Source organism: Oncorhynchus mykiss, chromosome 17, assembly GCF_013265735.2.
Source record: "Oncorhynchus mykiss isolate Arlee chromosome 17, USDA_OmykA_1.1, whole genome shotgun sequence".
In the NCBI taxonomy this organism is placed as follows: domain Eukaryota; kingdom Metazoa; phylum Chordata; class Actinopteri; order Salmoniformes; family Salmonidae; genus Oncorhynchus; species Oncorhynchus mykiss.
This window is the reverse complement of record NC_048581.1, coordinates 83,224,247-83,245,606: the sequence shown is the minus strand read 5'-3', so window position 1 is coordinate 83,245,606 and position 21,360 is coordinate 83,224,247. Positions and strand designations below refer to the sequence as shown.

Here is a 21,360-nt window from a genome sequence, read left to right as displayed (position 1 = left end):
AAGAGCTTCTTGATATCAGGGCAGCGATTATTCACCCCGTACTGGAGGAATTATTTTTCTTCAACGAGTCGGACGGGACATATTTACTTCCGATGCCCTACAGGGCCCTCATCCCCATCATTTGCAGGAGGAAAAGACGGAGATATCGTGGACGACGGTCCTGGTGCCTTGTAAGGATCTGTCGCCGAGAGGGTAATCTACCTTTACCATTGGTCCTATTAGCCAATGTACAATAGAACAGCGGCCTCTGCTAAGACAAGGGGTGACGGCCTATGTATATTTGTAAATAACAGCTGGTTCACGAAATCTAAGGAAGTCTCAAGGTTTTGCTCGCCTGAGGTAGAGTATCTCATGATAAGCACACTATTTAATAAGAGACTTAACATCTAAATTTTTTTTTTATAGCTGTCTATATACCACCGCAGAACGATGCTGGCCCTAAGACCGCACTCAATGAGCTCTATACGGCATAGTATATGGCCATAAGCAAACAGGAAAACACTAATTAAGAGGTGGAGCTCCTAGTGGGCAGGGACTTTAATGCAGTGAAACTCAATCCGTTTTACTTCATCTCTACCAGCATGTTAAATGTGCAACCATTCAATCCGTTTTACTTAATAAATTCATTAAAAATCCTACAGTGTGATTTTCTGTTTTTTTTTCTCATTTTATCTGTCATAGTTGAAGTGTACCTATGATGAACATTACAGGACTCTCTCATCTTTTTAAGTGGGAGAACTTGCACAATTGGTGGCTGACTAAATAGTTTTTTGGCCCACTGTATTTACTGTATTTTATACTATGCCACTGTTTCTTAGTCCAATGCTGCTCTGACATATATGTATATACTCTTAATCCATTCCTTACTTAGATGTACGTGTATTTTCAGTCTATGTTGTGAAACTGTTGGATATTATGTGTTAGATATTACTGCACTGTCGGAGCTAGAAGCACAAGCATTTCGCTACACCCGCAACAACATCTGCTAAACACTTGTATGTGACCAATACATTTGATTTGATTTGAACCAGCTGTGAACAGTATATTGTTCTTATCTACAACATGCATTTTTTTCACAAGCAGACCTCAACAATACAGGCTGTGTCTATCTTAAGAGGAACCAGGATAAGGTACAGTCATCAAAGAATAGACACCAGACTAGTGTTACCTCTTTTTTGGGTTACCCTCTTTGTTTCTGCTCTGCAGTAACAGTAGCTTTCTGTTCACGGTGGAAAACAAAAACAACTCTGTTATGAATGGACCAAATGTATTAGGAAAGACGGTTGTACTGTGATAATATATATATATATTTTCACAACACATTTTCTGGATTGGCAATTACATTTTATTAAAAATGGCTGTTTTTTAAATTTTATTATGCACCTAATTTAATAAAATAATTGATAAAAAAAATCTAAAAGGCGGAAAACATGAAAACAGGCGCACAGATTATATAGTAAACAGACAGCATTATATAATTATTGTCTATGATGACAACACCTTGGGCCAAGACGCATGTGTGCTATGTGTAACACTGCATGTGTTATTGGCACCAGTAGGGGGAGACAGATGGTTCAGCCAAGTAAAGGCAGGGGGTTCAGAGGCTTTTATCGCAGGTGCTAGTGTACTGTAGTGTAGAGTAGTGTAGTGTAGGGTAATGTTATGTAGTGTAGAGTAGTGTAGTCTATGGTAATGTTATGTAGTGTAGTTTAGGGCAATGTTATGCAATGTTATGTAGTGTAGAGTAGTGTTTGGTAATGTTATGTAGTGTAGAGTAGCGTAGGGTAATGTTATGTAGTGTAATGTTAAGTTATGTAGTGTAGGGCAATGTTATGTAGTGTAGAGTAGTGTAGTGTAGGGTAATGTTATGTAGTGTAGAGTAGTGTAGTGTAGGGTAATGTAGTGTAGAGTAATGTTATGCAGTGTAGAGTAGTGTAGTGTAGGGTAATATTATGTAGTGTAGAGTAGTGTAGGGTAATGTTTTGTAGTGTAGAGTAGTGTAGGGTAATGTTTTGTAGTGTAGAGTAGTGTAGTGTAGGGTAATGTTGTGTAGTGTAGTGTCATGTATTGTCATGTTGTGTCTTGTTTCTGTCCTTTCCCTTCACCCTGTCTCCCTCTGCTGGTCGTTATTAGGTTACCTTTTCTCCCCCTCTTTCCCCCAGCTGTTCCTTGTCTCCTCCTAACTACCTCGTCACCCCTTTTCCCACCTGTTCCCTTTTTCCCTCTGATTAGTCCTCTATATCTCTCTCTGTTTTTGTTCCTGTCTTTGTCGGATTCTTGTTTGTGTTTTTCATGCCTGAACCAGACTATCGTCATGTTTGCTGCAACCTTGTCCTGTCCTGTCGGAATCTGCCGGTCCATCTGAGCCTACCTATGTTTTGTTATTAAAGAAGTTCTGTTTACGTTAATTCGCTTTTGGGTCCTCATTCACGCACCATAACATGTAGCTTATATGTAGTGCAATGTACTGTACTGTTATCTTGTGGATAGGCATTTACACAGGGCAGAGGCACTCTTATCCAAACTGATTCATTCAAAAATATTAAGAAAGCAGTGAAGTATAGCAGAGGAGGATGTTCTCCCAACTCACACAGAGTAACTTTGCCTGAGGCTTGAAGACGAATGGTAGCTCAGTGGGCTAATGTGATCTTGAGCTGTGCAGAGGAGTTCACTATTCGGTTGGTTGTCACTTGCCAGGTAATACTATGTATTTTTTTACTGTTTGTTGAAGCATAAACAACTGGACCTTTGCGTTATTGATGGAGGATCAAGGTTGTGTGCATTACAGTGACTTCGGTTATACATAAACTGACAACGGGGTCCATGGCAGGTCTTGCGTGTAGCCAGGCTCAGAAGTAAATATCTAATAGCAATTAATAAATAGGCCTGTAAAAGCTCCTCTGAAAAGCAGTAGAGAAAATGCAATCAATCACTCACAATAAAATGCAGTGTGAATGAACCCTTCCCTACACAGACCAGTGTCCAAGGACACGGTTGGTTATGTATTCTTTTCAGAGGCATTTGAGCATCTAGACTTTATAGGCTGTATGCTTTGTTTCATATTTAAAAATATGTTTCATGCATAGATTTATGACTTCATAATCTGTCTCGATCATCTATTGTTTTTGACATGTGCAACAAACCAAGAAGAAGTTCATTTTCAGTAAATAAATAAACCATGAGTGTTACACATACATCATCAATATATGTATATCAAAACCATTGTACACAGGGAACGATATGGGTCAGCTGATTTACACAACAATAGAAGACTGTACCATCATTGAACTCGACGGCAGAGCAATATTTGAAATAAATATATCCTTTTTCTGTGATGGCCACCAATGGTTTTGTGTGTTGGTTTTAAATGATTAAGCAGATCTTTATGGATAATATGAAACTGAATAGCCACTGCTCTAACCCGTCTGCAGTTGCTAAGGCAACCCGCTCTCATTCTTTAGGTGCCTCTGGAGAGCCACTCATCATGGACACCACTGTAGGTCTGATTCCCTCCAGCAGAGGGTGCTCAACTCACACATTACCTATGCCATAAAAATCGATTTAGGGCTCTATTCAATCTTGACTGACGATTTAAACTGAGTTCTTCTGCTGCTCAATTGTTCGCTACATGCTTCAATCTGAGACTGCCATCATTGAAGTTGTTTGTGGTCACGTTAAAATGAGGGGTGTTGTAGAAAATGACAAAGTCATCAGCGATTGGATAATCTCTAACCAATCAGAGTATCAAAGCCAATGACACATTTTCAAAATGCTGCTACAGCCACGTGGGTTCTGGCTCTGGCCCAACCCATCGGTTTCTGGGACCAATCAGATGGTCTAGAATGGATCTCCATTCTAGAAATCGTCTGGGACGTACTCGGATCCAGACTCATTGTGGAAAAGAAACTAACGTGGGAGTGGAGTAGCATTTGGCCGGAGGAAGGAGTTTGGGTAGCCAGGCAATAATCTTCTGGGAAGTTCAGCTTTACAGTATGATTGAAATTTAAAGGCAACGTTCACGCTGCATATGTCGGCTCAATCGGCAAGTACCTTAACATTTCTATCGCGGAATCTGTAACCCGTCAGCTTTACAGACTGAATAGTGCTCTTAGTATGACAGTCATTCGAATGCTGTGACACATTCTGCATAGAAAATATTAAATTATATAAACTAGCGACTATATCTTAACTAAAAAGGTCAAGATGAACAAAATCAGCAGGGTGTAAAATGAGTCAATTTAACATGAGATGATTTGGTTATCCCTCCACACATAATCATGGTGTACCTAACCTAACCCTGTGGCTATTGGGCAGAACACTTGTTTAAATCAGACATTCCGAAGCCGTTGGTAACTCTACCTAATAAAATGTCTCTCTCTCCCTATTTAATAACTAAACAAATGAAAGACTGCTGTAACACTTCAGGCTTCTACGCACTGTGTTTGGCTTTGCATATTAATTAAGGCGACCAATTGACTAGACTGTAATTTGCCGTGCTTTGATGTACAAAGCCCTCTCTCTGTGTCAGTGTCCTTCGCTAAATTAAGATACTTTAAAGTAATAGAGTAATTGCCTCAAATCGTTACCTGCTGTGGACCACAATACAGTCATTTTCTGCATGCACTTTCTATAGCCTGTCCCTAATGATAGACATGGAACAGCTACTCTATTCACAATGAAACAATACCCTCTGAGCAGCATTCTACTTTCAGATCAGGGAGGACAGGTAAATAACACATTTCCTCTTAAACTTTTTTTCTACTTAGAAGAAAGAGACCAGCAGAGGCTGCTGTTACCTCAGTAATGTAAAGGGAAAAGGACATTCCAGTCCATGAGAACCACAGGATGTGTGACATGCAGTGTTGATTGATGTGGAAATCATGTAACAATAAGGGCTGAATAACCTTTAATCTTGTTTAGTGCTATTTCTCAATGTGGTATACTGTACTACTAGGTACTATCAGAATGGTGATTGAGAGCATATCACTCCTTACAACAATGCTGATATAAAAACACAAACTGTGTTCCAACTGCAACAACTGTATGAAATGATGCTGGGCCGACGGAGGTACAAACAGCAGCTAGACATCTCTTCAGTCTGAAGATAACTAACTCGTGTGGAGCATTGAAGTGTTGAAGGAAATCACCTCACCTCCATAACCTTGACAGGGAGATTCTGTCTCCTCAGTTCATACAGCCTCCAAAGTTACTCCTCCAAGTGATTAATACAAGAAAAATCTGTAAAAAATAGGAGAACTGAACTTTTCGTGCCAGCACAGCCTCCATAAGAATTCTGCATTTTAAGCCAAGTTTTCTGACCTCGTATATTCTGTCGAATGCGCTGCATGGTGTAATTCTTCTGATTGGGTTCAACATCCTGAGGGCAGTGTGTGTACATGAGAAAGTGTGTGAGTGTGTGAAAAGCAAGAAGCTAAAATCAGTTGCGTTATAGTCACACCACAAGGAGAAATCACAAGGTTTCAGCCATTCACATTGTCATTAAACATACTGAACTGCTCTGAACAAAGTTCAGTTCTGTACTAAGTAGTGACCACTGTGTGACAAAAGTAACGTGTTACATAATCATTACTTTTATGAGTAACGAGTAAAGTAATCAATTACTTTTTCTAATTGGGTAATATTATTACATTTACTTTGTCAAACAACTCATGCGATACTTTCAGAATCCGGGCGCGTGTGTCATGATCCGATCTCGACTTGTTTCCTCATTTAGTTCTCGAGCGAGTGGAGAAAGGCTGTTTGGAGAAATGTCATATCAGCTGCTGTCCATAGAAATGTTTAGAGAGTGAAACTCTGATCTTTTCCATTGAACGCTTCTGTGATAGTAAAACCCATAGAGGGCTTTCCCATCTAGTGCTAAGTGTGCCCTCTATACATCTCTATGGGTCCGTGTAGTCTATAACTAGAACTGGCGGTTCTAGAGAAAGGTTTTGAATGAAAAGATAGGAAATCTGTACAGGTTTCCCCATATGATAGTCTATAACTGCTGCGCTATCACAGAAAAGCAGATCCACAAACCTGTGTTTGTAAGTAGTCTATCTATGGTAGAGTGTGTGCGGCTCGCCTTGCTCCCTCCAACAGTCAAACAAATGGTTTGATTTAGAGATTTCGTTCATGAAAGTAATGCGAAGTAATATAACGCGTTACTTTTCACACAAAGAAATACTGTAAAGTAACTTATGTTAAATGTAAAATGTATTACTTTTCCAAGTAACTAATCCCAACATTGGTAGTGACAGGTTTGAATTAATTCTATAATATATCCATGAAATGAGAGCTGTCTGGGGCAGGCGATTATGCCTCAGTGGTTTGCCTTTTCACTGGGATTTCTCACTGGGGACTGGAATTAGCATGGCTTAAATTTCCTCAGCCCCTCGGCTAATTGAAACGTGTAATCTCCCGAGTCGGCACACCACAGAGGAACCGGGAGGACCGCTCTGAAGCTCTGTCTCAACATGATCTCCTCAAAGCAGACACACTAAACAGGAGTAAGAAGGCTCCAGCTCCCCCAGCAACCTTTAACTACCTTAAGCTCTTCCACTTAAAGCGGTGACTTAAAGCAAAACAGTAACGGGTGAGATTTGTAGTTTTAAATGCACTCTCAAAAGAATCTTACTCCCTCTCATCCAAGGACATTAGACATAAACCGAGAATTAGTTTCAGGGGATGAGATAGGGACAGTGTATGTGTGGTGATTAGTAAAATGCTGTGAAACACAGAACGTTTCTTAAGATAATGTGAGCTGTACTCTGGTCCCCTTCGAACGCACAACATTCTGATGTAGTACACAAGGGCCTGCTTAAATTGTGAAAGAGAAAACCGGCAGGTACTCAGGCCCCCTGGGACCGGAGTTGCCGTCACTGGCTGAGGTGCATTGCATGCTTAGTTAGGGTTGAATTTGCTCCAACAGAGTTATGCAGCAACATTGATTGGCTCAGATGCTTTTTTTTAAGCCCAGAAAGATGCTTCCTGATATAGAGCATCGTCCCGCCTACTCTTTCACGGTTCAGATGGAGGTTGGATGGTTGAGGTGGAATCTGCTCAGCACTCCACAGGTGTGACCTGCAAAGTCTGCCTGCCCCCTGAAACAGGAGCATACTGTAGCTCCCTGACCAGAGGGCATCGAGGGAACATCACACAGCAGCTGTGCTCACAGGCAGGCTCAATTTGAGAAACTGCTTGCTTCAGGTATCTTGAGGGTATCTCCTCATTTGAACTAAGAGTCTGCAGGGACCTCAGAAATAGTGAAATTGAACATTCCTGTCACGGGATAATTGTGTAAAAGTGTTACAAAGAAAGAGTTTAAAAATGTGGCACTGCAATTAAGCTATTAGATTTGCCTTGCTCCCTCCAACAGTCAAACAAATAGTGAGATTTAGAGATTTAGTTCATGAAAATAATACAAAGTAATATAGCACGTTACTTTTCATTGTAAAGAAACGTTATGGTCCCTGGAGGAGAGAAGTCATTCTTGGCAGGTGTGCACTGCCCTTCTGCCAGCTCTGTGGTGGATTATAAAACCAAGCAAGTGCGAGGGAGGCAGGGTACCTGCCTTCTAGTCAGGGCCTTCATACAAGCCCTGAGTTGCAGGTTGGCATTTATTGTCATGAATCTTGTCCTGGAGGCAGCTCTGCAGAGTGGTCACTAGGTGGCTCAGCCACAGTCATAAAATCTGATATTAAACCTAACCTTAACGCTAACCTTAACCATACTGCTAACCCTAATGCTTAACCCTAACCATAAATTAAGACCAAAAAGCACATTTTAGTTTTCATTAATGTTTACAATATAACACTGGCCCATCTAGCGGAAATCACTCAAGTTCTGCCTCCAGGGCAAGATTAATTTTTATTTAACTAGGAAAGTCAGTTAAGAACAAATTCTTATTTTATAATGAAGGCCTATCCCTGGCAAACCCTCCCCGGACCCGGATGATGCTGGGCCAATTGTGCGCTGCCCTATGGGACTCCCGATCACAGCCGGTTGTGATACAGCCCTGGATCAAACCAGGGTCTGTCATAATGCCTCTAGCACTGAGATGCAGTGCCTTAGACCGCTGCGCCACACGGGTGCCGATCATGACAATAAATCAATAAACCTGCCCCTGAGGTGAGCACACCAAACAACTCCACAAACAATCAGATAAAATTAAGTAGTACAGGGAAATAATATGTACTGTAGGGGCCAATGGGTTATTTATTTAGTTATTTTTATTTAACTGTTAAATTGAGCCATTTTGTTCACGTTCAGCATCACTCCATCAAGGGAAATATGGTATCTACATATATTTCAACAAAGATATCTACATATATTTCAGGATGTTGTGTATCCCTGGAAATAAACATAATTAATTTGAAAACATAGCTTGTCCATTTGGGGTAAGTTGAGCCGCTTACACATTTCTGTAGCTTACCGCTTTGGCTCAATTTACCCCACTCTCCCCTACCTGTTGTAACGGCTGTTGGAAGGAGAGGACCAAGGTGCAGCGTGGTACGTGTTCATACCTTTATTTGAACTGAACACTGAAATAACAAAGAGAACAAACGGAACCGAAAGAGTTCTGTCTGGTGCAGACACAAAAACAGAAAACGTCAGTGTTCAGTTCAAATAGAAAACATAGAACACAAAACATAGAATGCCCACCCCAACTCCCGCCCCGACGAAACCAAAATAGAGACATAAAAAGGATTTAAGGTCAGGGACAGTATTTAAGGACAGTAGCCCCCCAAGGGTGCGGACTTCGGCCTCAAAACCTAAAACCTATAGGGGAGGGTCTGGGTGGGCATCTATCCGCGGTGGCGGCTCTGGTGCGGGACGTAGACCCCCCTCCACCTTAGGCTTGGCCCACTTAGGTGGCGCCTCTGGAGCGGGGACCCTCGCCGCCGACCCCGAACAGGAGGGCGAACCTGGCAGCGCCGGACAGGAGGGCGACCCTGGCAGCGCCGGACAGGAGGGCGACCCTGGCAGCGCCGGACAGGAGGGCGACCCTGGCAGCGCCGGACAGGAGGGCGACTCTGGCAGCGCCGGACAGGAGGGCGACTCTGGCAGCGCCGGACAGGAGGGCGACTCTGGCAGTGCCGGACAGGACACAGGCACAGGACTCACCAGGCTGGGGAGACACACTGGAGGCTTGGTCCGTGGAGGAGGTATAAGATAGACCAGGCTGTGGGGGAGCACTGGAGATTTGGTGCGTAGCCTTGGCACCACTCTTCCAGGCTGAATGCCCACTCTAGCCCGGCACGTGCGGGGAGCTGGAACAGGCCACACTGGGTTCTCCTGGCGAACTGGGGAAACCGTGCTTAGAGCCGGCGCAGGATATCCTGGCCCAAGGAGACGCACTGGAGGTCTGGAGAGCAGGGCTGGCACCACCCGTTCTGGCTGGATGCCAGCTTCTACCTGGCAAATGCGGGATGCTGGCACCGAGCACACCGGCCTGTGAATGCTCGGCCGAGACACAATGCACATCACCCCATAGCACGGGGCCTGACAGGTCACATGCTCGCCCCGTGTGCCCCCCCAGATTTTTTGGGGGGCTGCCTCTTGGGCTTCCTTGCCAGCCGTGTTCCCTCATATCACTGGTTCCTTTCTCCTGCTGCCTCCGCTCTCATGGCTGCCTCCACCTATGGGAGGCGATCCCTTCCAGCCAGGTTCTCCTCCCATGTGTAGAATCCCTTGCCGTCCAGAATGTCCTCCCATGTCCTTTCTTCCACACTGCTTGGTCCTTTGGTGGTGGGTAGTTCTGTAACGGCTGTTGGAAGGAGAGGACCAAGGTGCAGCGTGGTACGTGTTCATACCTTTATTTGAACTGAACACTGAAATAACAAAGAGAACAAACGGAACCGAAAGAGTTCTGTCTGGTGCAGACACAAAAACAGAAAACAACGACCCACAAAACACCCCTGACCAAACCAAAATAGAGACATAAAAAGGATCTCTAAGGTCAGGGCGTGACACCTGTGCAGTTAATTTTGGGCAAACTAAAAACTGTTTGTCCTAAAGGAAGCTAATGCATCATGAACCAAAACTTTTTGCGACCCAGAAAATAGAGCACACAATACACCAAACATCGCATTGGCAATGCAGCGTCTGTTAGAGAATGCTCGCCTGTTTGAGTCAGCTGAGCTGCGTCACATTTGAAAACATAGAAATACCGCCTTTTGTTCCCGCTCTAGAAAAACGACCAAAAGCGTTGTTGTTAGATAGATGCAGTTTTAATATTTGGTTGCCCTGTCAAATCTCGACAACATCGACTACTGGATGTACATAGTAGTTGCATGTCAAAAACATAACGATTAGGCCTAATTATCTATTTCGGTTTTCAAAAATGATAATCTAACATCTTTATTGAGGCAGGCGAACCAATTGTGTCTCACGTGTTTATTGTAAATCTTCTTGAGCGTGAAGATGAGCTATGTCTGCTACACACTTTTGAGCAGACTAATCATAACATATTCTTATACATATTCAATGTTTATAGGATTAAGGTATAACTCCAAAACAAGTAAACTCAGTGGACTTCAAGTCTGAAATGAAATTAAACTTAATGTAGCAGGTGGTCGAATCGACATAGCCTAAATCAAAAAGAATACGAGCACGATTTAATAAGTGCATGGCGCACTCTTTCTTGGCATGTGGTGTAACTGCCTTCTGGTAATTGTGAAATATTTGCGCTTTCTATCCGGTTCTCAGCAGAGGCATTGATACCAATCCCTTTACCAAAATGAAATGTGCATTTTGCTGCGTTGCATTATGATCAAATGAATTCAGTGGGCGCTGAGTGCACTCCATCGATTGGACATTGCTGTCTCCATTCCGCGGGCATGCGAGGTTTGCTTTTCAGTCATCTTCATTATCAGGAAATGTCAATATATGTTGTTTAAACACATTAAGTGACTGTTGTATAAAGGCTACTTTACGTCATCGGTCAATTTGACTTATCTGTAATCAGCAGCAGGCAACTAAAGTTAGGCGAGTCAAGACTTTCCACTGGACAGCGCTCCAGCGGCTTTGGGATCGAGACAGCCTACTCAAACGCATGGATTTCTTTGGGATATTTCAAACGATGGATGGAGCTCTTTGGAAGTAAGGTCGATGACATTCTTCAAGTAATCTACACAATATTACAAACAGGAACGACATTTTTCTTGATTCTTACATTGACACGTTTGTGCATTGGATATGGGTCAGTTCACACCGAGAAGATTCTGCCAGAGCAGACCCGGTAAAGGGGTAAGTAGCCGTAAAATGGGTCAACTTTGAAATTCAAATATAAAGCAGAAGATAGACAAAGGCAAATTATTCACATTTCCGTACGCTCAAGCTCTATATGTGGTTGTATAAAATTAACTGAAAGTAATTATTTAGACAAACGGAAGTGTTGTAGCCTAGGAGTTTGTGTAGCCTAACGATTTTTACTATAATAACACAATTGCAAAATATAGGCACATACTTGCAGAGAAACGTCGAGATCTCATTATGTGGTGTATGTGTATCCTGAGAAGTGCAACACCACGAATACTGAGGCACGCATTGATTGTTTTATGCATAAAGGTGCAGCGTGTGTGTGCAGGTCTGCACCCATAGTCCACACGGAAATGATGCGGACTGCAGAGCAACGAGATGTTTTTGTCAGGAAGCGAACAAACTAAGTTATGTTGCTTCACGTATGCTTTTGTGGGGCAAACAATGTTACAATTGATCGAATATATCTCGCGACTGATATCTACAATTATTTTGAGCCTCTGTGGAAGTGCATGAGCAACTGAATCTCTGCTATTCAGACGAGTTAGAAATATCACAGAATGTGAGGTGCCTTCTAAAGAGCACGATACCCCCCCACCATCTGCATCCTTGCAATAAGTTCGATACGCCGGAGAAAACTCCCGCGGGGAAAGCAAACGGTGTGTTAGAATTATTTTCCCCTCTAGATGCTCTACAGCTGTGCAGCATCCTCTTGGCAATCCGAGAAAACGATCTGGAGACACACGTGTCAAATGGAATGGAAAACTATTAACTGACAGACCTGTCAATTGAGAAGAATTGTGGTGGATATAGGTAGTCATAAAATGAACACCACGGATAGTCTGAAGGACTATTCGGCTGCACCATGCAACAGCTTTTAGAAGTTTTTACATTTCTCATTGGAAATGTTAACACATTGGGTTTGCAAATGCATTTTCTTACTAACCTCACCCTATGATAATTCCAATGTTCAGTGGAAGTCAGCCTTTTATGACCAAGTATTCTTAAAGGTCCAATGCAACCGTTTTTATCTCAATCTCTCAAATGTATGTAGCTAGGCGGTCTGAAACCGCTCCGATGCAAAACATGCTGACATTTCAGGTGGTCTTTTCAAACAGCCCTTACACTAAAAATACATGATCAGAATTTTCACAATTTCAGTTTTTTTTTTTAGTTTTTTTTAAATGTTTACAATTGTATAAAAAATATAACACAGAAATACCTTATTTACATAAGTATTCAGACCTTTTGCTATGAGACTCGAAATTGAGCTCAGGTTCATCCTGTTTCCATTGATCATTCTTGAGATGTTTCTACAACTTGTTTGTAATCCACGTGTGGTAAATTCAATTGATTGGACATGATTTGGAACGGCACACACCTGTCTATATAAGAACTCACAGTTGACAGTTCATGCCAGAGCAAAATCCAAGTCATGAGGTTAAAGGAATTGTGTCGAGGCACAGATCTGGGGAATGCAACCAAAACATTTCTGCAGCATTTTAGGTCCCCAAGAATAGAGTGGCCTCCATCATTCTTAAATTGAAGAAGTTTAGAACCACCAAGAATCTTCCTAGAGCTGGCCACCCGGCCAAGCTGAGCAATCGGGGGAGAAGGGCCATGATCAGGGAGGTGACCAAGAACCCGATGGTCACTCTGACAGAGCTCTAGAGTTCCTCTGTGGAGATGGGAGAGCCTTCCAGAAGGACAACCATCTCTGCAGTACTCCACCAATCAGGCCTATATGGCAAAGTGGCCAGACTTAAGCCACTCCTCAGTAAAAGGCACTGGACAGCCTGGTTTGGGATGAATTGGAATGCAGAGTGAAGGAAAAGCAACCAGTGCTCAGCATATGTGGGAACTCCTTCAAGAATGCTGGAAGAGCATGAAGCTGGTTGAGAGAATGCCAAGAGTGTGCAAAGTTGTCATCAAGGCAAAAAGGTGGCTACTTTGAAGAATCTCAAATACAACATATATTCTGATTTGTTTAACAATTTTTTGGTTACTACATGATTCCATATGTGTTATTTCGTAGTTTTGATGTCTTCATTTGTATTCTACTATGTAGAAAATTGTAAAAATAAAGAAAAACACTTGAATTAGCAGGTGTGTCCAAACCTTGGACTGGTATTGTGTGTGTGTATATATATATATATATATATATATATATATATATATATATATATATATATATATATATATATATATATATATAACACAGAGAAATCACGTTTTTGACAGCACAGCCCCTTTAACATGATCATTTTAAATAAGATGGTGACAGGCATACACTTGAAACGGCCAGGTCTAATGGAAGATGTGGTAAATATCAGAACATTGGTTTCTGCAGAGGTTGCACTGGAATATGACCTCTGGGGAAGTGAACACTGCCTTGAAAGTCAGATTACAGTAATGACATCATGATATTAATAATGCCGTTTCCATTTGCAGGATATCTATACCTCAGGCCTCTCTTTGTCTGTTTAGGGTATAAGATAAGCTCTGTTCTATCTTTCTGTCAGCTTGCCTTCAAATCGGACCGCTGACATGATTGCTTCCAAATGTGCACATTTCTGCAGATAATTTGTTTCTTGTTTTTGACGAACGTACAGTTAAAGGGGAAAAGTACTCTACATATCACTGGGTTAATTATCTTAAGAGGCTGACTAAGCACAAAATTTTTTATTTAGATTCAATTTTGCCCAGTCTTTGAGGTTCCCCTGGATAGATTTGATGTCTTCCGTTATTGGGTTATTCCTTCTGGCATGTTCTTAGTGAACACAGCCACTGGTAGCCTAGCTACATGATGCTAGACAGATAGAGAACACATGTGATGTGAGCAGATCCCAGGGGGATACAGGTTGTGTGTCGTAGGCTACTGTATTAATGCAACACGCTGCATGGAAAAAGAGGTACAGGGCTCAAACAGCCTTAGATTTACTTTACCCTGCGTCGCTCTGCTGCTCCCCCTCCCCCCTCTCTTTGTCTCTTTATCTCTTTGTCTCTCTTTATCTCTTTGTCTCTCTTTATCTCTTTGTCTCTCTTTATCCCTCTGTCTCTCTGTCTCCCTCTGTCTCCCTCTGTCTCCCTCTGTCTCCCTCTGTCTCCCTCTGTCTCCCTCTGTCTCCCTCTGTCTCCCTCTGTCTCCCTCTGTCTCCCTCTGTCTCCCTCTGTCTCCCTCTGTCTCCCTCTGTCTCCCTCTGTCTCCCTCTGTCTCCGTCTGTCTCCGTCTGTCTCCGTCTGTCTCCGTCTGTCTCCGTCTGTCTGTCCGTCTGTCTGTCGCTCTCGGTTGGTTTAACATGTGCACACTCAGCAAGAGCCCTCTGGGTAGCCCACTGTTCTTAAGTTTCTTTAATATGCCATGGGGCAGAATGTAAGCAGCTATGGAGTAGATAGCATTACTCTATTCTATACCAAGTTAATAATGTATGGCTACATGCATAACATATTATGCTGGTTCTTAATAGATGGTGTTATTGCTGTTTGACATTCCAATCTAGTTTGGAGTGGTCATGTGTCTAGGACATCCATTTATTTAAAGTTAATAAAATCACAGTAATCAACATTTAGTATGTTATCGAAATACCAAGTAGAAACAACGGTAGCGTATTTTGAACAGAGTGGAGAGAGTGGTTCATTGTTGCTTAAAATTGATTTTATATAGAAGATAAAGAAAAATTGGAGGATGGATTTCCAAAAAACAGCCCAATGACTTCCCCTGGAGCGATGTTGTTCCATCTGTAACGAGTTTGGTTGGGAAGGAAGGGGACTTCCATTGGGCTGTGCAGCCTATCACGAGCCCGAGTTCCAGCTTCAGTCTCCTCCCGGCAGATACCATCTGCTCATTGGAGGCCCTGTCCAAGCAGCTCTGTGTTGGTATAATGGAGAGATGGGGGGAGGGGGGGGGGGGGGGGGGGGGGGGGGGTGGAAGAGAGAGAGAGGGAGGGTTGGTGGGAGAAAGAGAGGTGGAGAGAGAGAGGTAGCTAGAGAGAGATGCAACACTGCACTAGACTGACTCATACTGGCAAGATTTGTCTGTATGGCTCCCTTGTAAGTTCCGTGAACATGGCATTAATTCATAAGGGTTCTGTGTCAGAAGTTGAGTTTTCTGTAGGCATCGACTCCTAAAAAACACTTTGACCATTCCATATTGCTACCCAGGTAAGGTTTGTGGAATGCAACAAGCCCAATTCAGTCTTGATCTCTGTCTACACAATCTGTGATGTAGAGTAAACTGCTCATTCACTATGAACTAGGCAGAATGTCCTGACTCCTGAGAGGATTCATTAATTCATACTACTAACAGTGGATAAAGAAAAGTAACCAATCTGTCTATTCAATAGACACAGTCAAGATCTGACATTTATAGAGGAAAGAGGAAGTTCATCAGTTCTGGAGCCTTATGGTTACAGTTTTTCAATTGGAGACGAAAGACGTAAGAATTGTATTTATTAAATTGTGCTTAAACGTACCTAGATATAGCAGAACAGCCATTATCAAATGTTTGGATTGCATATCTTTAAGTGGTTGCCTAATATGTGGCAATGTAATAAATTGATTCAAAGCGCTTAAATTCATCATGTGTGTCTTCAGAGAAGGTCTGTACAACAGTAGACCATGTACATTAAGCAAGGCCAAGATTGAAGTTATGTGAATATCTGTCTCAAACACAGCCAACCACACACGTGTGCATGCACACACGCTCGCTCGCTCTCTCACATTGTGACAAAGTGCAAATCTATCTCTCTCTCTCTCGCTCTCTCAAACTAAATATATGCAGAATAGAAAGGTCCCCAAGAATGTTAAGAGTATATCCTGAGTCATTGTACGCAAAGCATTCTCCTAGGGCTGACGGGTGAGAAATGGACTGTGAAATGAGTGCACTTAACATCCCCTAACTGGCTGAATTATACACATCACAGAAGCTTAAGTCATCACCCTGCCTCTGCCTCTCAACACTTCCCCAAGTCCCCTTCACCTTTAATACTGTCAAATAAACATTCAGAGCACATTTCCACAGACAACCCCGCACAAACGTGGAGAGGAGTTGTTTCTGTTGAATTAACTACAACCATAACATCAGGTTACAACACATTAACACTGACAATGGTTGAATTTAGAGAGCAGCAAGATGAAAAATAAAATACTTCCCTGATAGCAACACGTGTGTCATATCAATCTCAAAGGAAAAGATGTCCTGAAATGGAGTCTATTTCACTGCTCTAATGCAGCAACAATCGTTATGTTTACATGCCAAAGAACATGAGCTAAAATGAGAGCCGTGGCTGAGCCACTGATCATAGCATTTTCAACAGTGCAGTTCAAGAAGTGTTAAGAAAATATTTACCAAATAAATAAAAAAACTATCAAAAAGTTATTGTTATCTTTTTATATATTTTTTATATCTATTTTTTTTTTAATATATATATATTTTTTCTTAACTTTTCTTGAACTGCACTGTTGGTTTAGGGCTTGTAAGTAAGCATTTCACGGTAAGGTCTACACTTGTTGTATTCGGCGCATGTGACAAATAAAGTTTAATTTAATTTGATTTGATATAAGCCCTGTTCTGAATATCCCCTTTCAGTCACACTTTCCTCTCTCTGGCAATTCACTGTAACACATTTTCTGTGACATGGATTTTGATTGGATCGTTTGCCATGCATACACGTAATTTGGTTGAAAATGCTTGTGCCGTCGCTTGTTAGCCATCTGAAACCATGTCATCATTCGATCCTTGCAGTATTTTAATTGCATGCAATAATGCAATAAAATAACCCACGTGGGAGTCATTTTCATAGGCGCTAAGAATAACAACTCAACCTGATATTTTCTAATACATTTTATTTATTTCTGCTCTCTAAAGAGTGATGAAAGAAATGCTAACTGGTGTTAAAGGGGCAGTTCAACGATAACAAAGAGGTATCACCCTGCCACTTTTTGAGTAAACTACTGAGGGACGAGGCCGGAGAAATGTAACCACTCTCAAATGAATATCCAGAGCTACAAATGCCAGGAATGAACATCCTTGATATGAAGGTGATCGTTCTAACCATGTTTTAAAGCTAAATAGTGTTTGTTTACTACCACACTGTTTTATAAACAATGGAGTAAAACAAGCTTATATTTTGGGTTCTGATGGGGTATGACAGTTGAAGTCAGCCCAAGAGGCATTTATAAGTTATATTCTTCAAGAATCAGTGGTTATATATCATTAATTAAAAGTCCAAAAATAGATGTAGTAATCGCATGTTAAGATTAAAGGTTCTCTATTAGCAACAGTGTCAGTCACCCAGAATAATTTACCATTGTGACAGAGTGCAAATCTCGCTGTCTCTCTCTCTCCCTGTCTCTGTGTCTGTGTGTGTCTCTCTCTCTCTCTGTCTCTCTCTCTCTGTCGCTTTCGCTTCAATTTTAAGGTGCAAGTTAGCAGGTAACTATAATTATTACCTCAGACGTCATGATTAGTTATGTATGGACCATTACCTGGGGGGGGAAGGAAGCTCACACATCACTCATCCATCCAAACCTTCCAAAATGGTCTCCTCCGCTCTGAAATAGATTTACCTTCTGTGATAATATGGGTCTGAGGCTGGAGCTGGATCCGGGGCTGGGGATCGGCAGGCTACATGATGGTGTTGGGGTTGGAGACATAAGAGGACAGGCATTATTTTTTATGATGCCTTCTGATGATTCATTGAACTATATGAGCAGCAAGACTGATTAGATTGTATTCCTTCTTCTCCTTACCGTGGATGACAGGATGACAGCTTCGGAATGAGGCCATATTCAGATTGGATCTGGACTGGACAACATGCACGTATACTCACACACACACACACGTACACACACACACACACACGTACACCAGCTACGCTGACGTGTGCTCCAAAGTTAGACAGACAAACACACACTCTGCTGCAAATACACAGTCATGCTCATGGTGCTGCTTTGCTGTGATTCATTCAGTCACAGTGTTGCACAACATTGCACAGCCATTGGTCTACTTCACAGTGATCTAAAGTGATCTACAGACACAGTGGGACTGTATGACGGAACCACACAGCCTTTGCCATCTGTCTATTCAATAGACACAATCAAGATCAGACTTTTTCTAGAGGAAAGAGGAAGTCCATCAGTTCTGGAGCTTTATGGTTACAGTTTTTCAATTGGAGACGTAAGAATTTTCTATTTTTAAACTGTGCTTAAACGTACCTAGATATAGCAGAACAACCATGATCAAATGTTTAATTACATTTACAGAATGTCTGCTAATTTTCTTTCCTTTGGACCTGGATTGCATATCTGAGACACACTTTTGCAAAAGTATAAATACAATTGCCATCAATGAATACTAAAGTGTTTTGTTCACAGAATATCAACACATTGTTTTCAGTAGAAGAGAAAACGTTTCTGGAAATCAGTAAATACTACTGCACAAAATTGTAAATAGCTTTATCAGTAGTACATCAGGTAGAATATAGGGAAAGATCAAGCAAGGCATGTCTAATTTGTATGTTTAAAAAAACAACAACATTGCAGACATTTTTTTCACCTTTATTTAACTAGTTGAGAACAAGTTCTCATTTACAACTGCGACCTGGCCAAGATAAAACACAAGCAATGCAGAGGGGACGGAGGATGAAGTGGTTAATTCTATGTCACTGTGGGTTACTCCTAAATCATCATCCCTAAACGTTGTGAACTTCCATGATACAGCTTTGCCCTGGTGTGGATTGAGGCCTGTACATTGGTATCAGATGTGTTCCACTGCAGTCAGTTTTCCTGATTTTAAATGGGGGATTATGATCATCATGATTTAGTGACTGCAAAGAAAATCTATTGATCACCGAGATTTTTTCAAAGCCTGATGAACTTTCTGTTTTGTCAGCTTAGACTCAAGAGACATTTAGGTTTGTGTTAATCTTTTTGCAAACAGTCATTTTCTTTTGAGGAATGTATTAGCAACTTTGAAGGTATCATATCATTTTGATTCATGTACTTATGTTTTGAGAAGGGCAAATACATTTTGTAAATGCTTTTAGTGTTTCCCAAAAGTCCACCGAGTTCTGTGTCTTGCGTACAATTCAAAACAGTGTTCTCAATTCAGAAAAACGGTATTATTTATCAGGTCCTTCTTTTCATAAATCATTACTCTGTTAAATCATTGCTCACAGAAATGGTTTAAAAAATAATAATTTGAGGATTAGAGCGGAGGCTGCTGAGTGGAGGATGGCACATAATAATGGCTGAAACTAGAGCGAATGGAATGGCATCAAACGCATGGAAACCATGTGTTTGATGTATTTGATACCCTTCCATCTTTTCCTTTTCAGCCATTACCACTAGCCCGGCTTCACAAATTAAGATGCCACCAACCTCCTCTGGAGGATTCATATGAAATACAGTACTATTCAGGAACATCATGTGTTGTATCCTTTAAGCTGTTGCCTAATATGTGGGTGTCGTCATAAGGTGTTGCCAGAAATTGATTCAAAGCGCTTAAATTGATCATGTGTGTCTTCAGAGAAGGTCTGTACAACAGTCGACCATGCGCATTAAAGCAAGGCCATGATTGAAGTTATGTGAATATCAAACACAGTCACCCACACTGGCATGTGTATGCACACTCTCTCTCTCTCTCTTGTTCTGTCCCCCTCTCTCTCTCTCTCTCATTCTGTCCCCCTCTCTCTTTCTCATTCTGTCCCCCTCTCTCTTTCTCATTCTGTCCCCCTCTCTCTTTCTCATTCTGTCCCCCTCTCTCTTTCTCTCTCATTCTGTCCCCCTCTCTCTTTCTCTCTCATTCTGTCCCCCTCTCTTTCTCTCTCATTCTGTCCCCCTCTCTTTCTCTCTCATTCTGTCCCCCTCTCTCTCTCTCTCATTCTGTCCCCCTCTCTCTTTCTCTCTCATTCTGTCCCTCACTCACTCACTCACTCACTCACTCACTCACTCACTCACTCACTCACTCACTCACTCACACACACACACACACACTTGATGGGGTGGATGCGACCACGAGAGTGTGTGTGATGTTTTAAAATCTCGGATCCCTGTACCCCACCATGGGTGTTCTCTGTCTGTCTTCCCCCGAGGGATGCTCTTGTTGTTTTGCGGAGGTAGGTTCAGCTCTAGGATAAATGAAAAGCTCCATCTTACTCATAAAAAGAGCATTTTCACAATCTATTTAGCATCATGCATACCGATGGCTCACATTAGGCACTGTTGACTTATGCTTGCCTACAGCAATGTTTCCTGATGTGTTCAGTTGTACTGCTGTGATCTCCTCTGGTCGTCTCTACCCTCCCCCCAACCCCCAACCCCCCCACAGCCCTACAGACTTCCCATGGAGTGTCAGGCATTTCTCTCATTCTCACTCTCAAGCCATTCTCCATCTTTTGCAGAGAGATGAGAGCACGGAACACAAAGGGAGGTCAGAAAAGACTGGCGGGAGAAATAATACCAATAAGAAAGGAGCTCTTTCATCGCTGGGTTTCAAATTGATTCTGGGATTTTTATTAAATAGATTTCCAATTGCGCTTGTAATTTGGTCCTATTAGCTAATTGAATTAATTGAGCAATCACAGTGTACATTCTTTCTTGCTTCCCTTTGACTTACTGTGAGAACTGTCTGTATAACAAAGCAATGGACTGTACTGTAGCCAGGACATCTTTCAGTGGACAGTCAGGCTTAGCCTCTACATAGCACTAAGCGATGGGAGATAGAACTGCCATGGAATGCTGTGGGAAGTGGAGAGAGTCTTCCAGGAGTACGGGATGTTATTACAGAGGTTGCTGCATGGTAGCTGAATTATGATTCAGTACAAGCGGTTGTAATTACAGAGAGACTATGGCGAGGCCAGACCCGGGGTCGCAGCGTGTCTAGAGCATCGTGTCAGGCTATCGCATCACAGCACAGGCTCCATGATGATGAATTCCATCCATGGCATTCTAGGAAATCAGAACTCTGAAAAAGTGTTGCCCTGACAACGATTCCGCCCGTGAGCAGTTGCCGCCAGGTTGGTCCCTCTCAGAGCTTTTAAAAGGCTGTTAAATGTGCATTGTGAGACATTGCCCTCACCCCTAGCCCCCAAACAAACC

General features: G+C 42.1%; 1 protein-coding gene across 1 annotated transcript in view; it reads left to right on the top strand.

Moving 5' to 3' along the window:
* Positions 1 to 10,379: 10,379 nt before the first annotated feature.
* The window catches only part of LOC110494726 (metabotropic glutamate receptor 4-like), a 279,682-nt gene continuing 268,701 nt past the window's right edge, over positions 10,380 to 21,360 (top strand). Inside the window, exon 1 of the mRNA XM_021570042.2 lies at positions 10,380 to 11,250. The gene's annotated coding sequence lies outside the window, so the exon portion shown is untranslated. The remainder of the gene's footprint in view (positions 11,251 to 21,360) is intronic.